The sequence below is a fragment of the Antrostomus carolinensis genome, unplaced genomic scaffold (genome assembly GCF_000700745.2).
Source record: "Antrostomus carolinensis isolate BGI_N321 unplaced genomic scaffold, ASM70074v2 scaffold35747, whole genome shotgun sequence".
In the NCBI taxonomy this organism is placed as follows: Eukaryota; Metazoa; Chordata; class Aves; order Caprimulgiformes; family Caprimulgidae; genus Antrostomus; species Antrostomus carolinensis.
This window is the reverse complement of record NW_010330104.1, coordinates 4,959-5,317: the sequence shown is the minus strand read 5'-3', so window position 1 is coordinate 5,317 and position 359 is coordinate 4,959. Positions and strand designations below refer to the sequence as shown.

General features: G+C 55.7%; 1 protein-coding gene across 1 annotated transcript in view; it reads left to right on the top strand.

Moving 5' to 3' along the window:
• Positions 1-359, top strand: part of LOC104528734 (PR domain zinc finger protein 12-like) — a gene marked incomplete at both ends in the record, with an annotated part of 6,730 nt that overhangs the window by 1,419 nt on the left and 4,952 nt on the right. The window lies entirely within an intron of this gene.

The following is a 359-nucleotide window of genomic DNA, read 5'->3' as shown; positions in this document are numbered from 1 at the left end:
CTTTGGGCCATTGCTGGGGTGTCTGGGGGAGCACAGGGTGGCTTTGCTGTCCCTGATCCCCTGGGAAAGGCCACTGCGAGGGGGTCAGGGAGACCCCAGGGAGCAGAGAGTGGCCTTTCTCCTCTCTGTCCCCTGTTGATAGGGTCGTGGGTTGACCTGAGCTGAGCAGAGGGAGAACAAATGCTGCCCAAACTTGTTTTGGGGTGTAAAGCATGGAAAGAGCTGCAACCCTGGCCCAACGGGGGCTTCGGGCAGGAGCTGGGTTTTGATGCTCTCTTGAAAAATAGGATTTTGTGTAGAACCTGCTTCTCTGTAACAGGGGAAAGTTTGTGGGTTTCTGTAAACACAGGTGCCCAGTG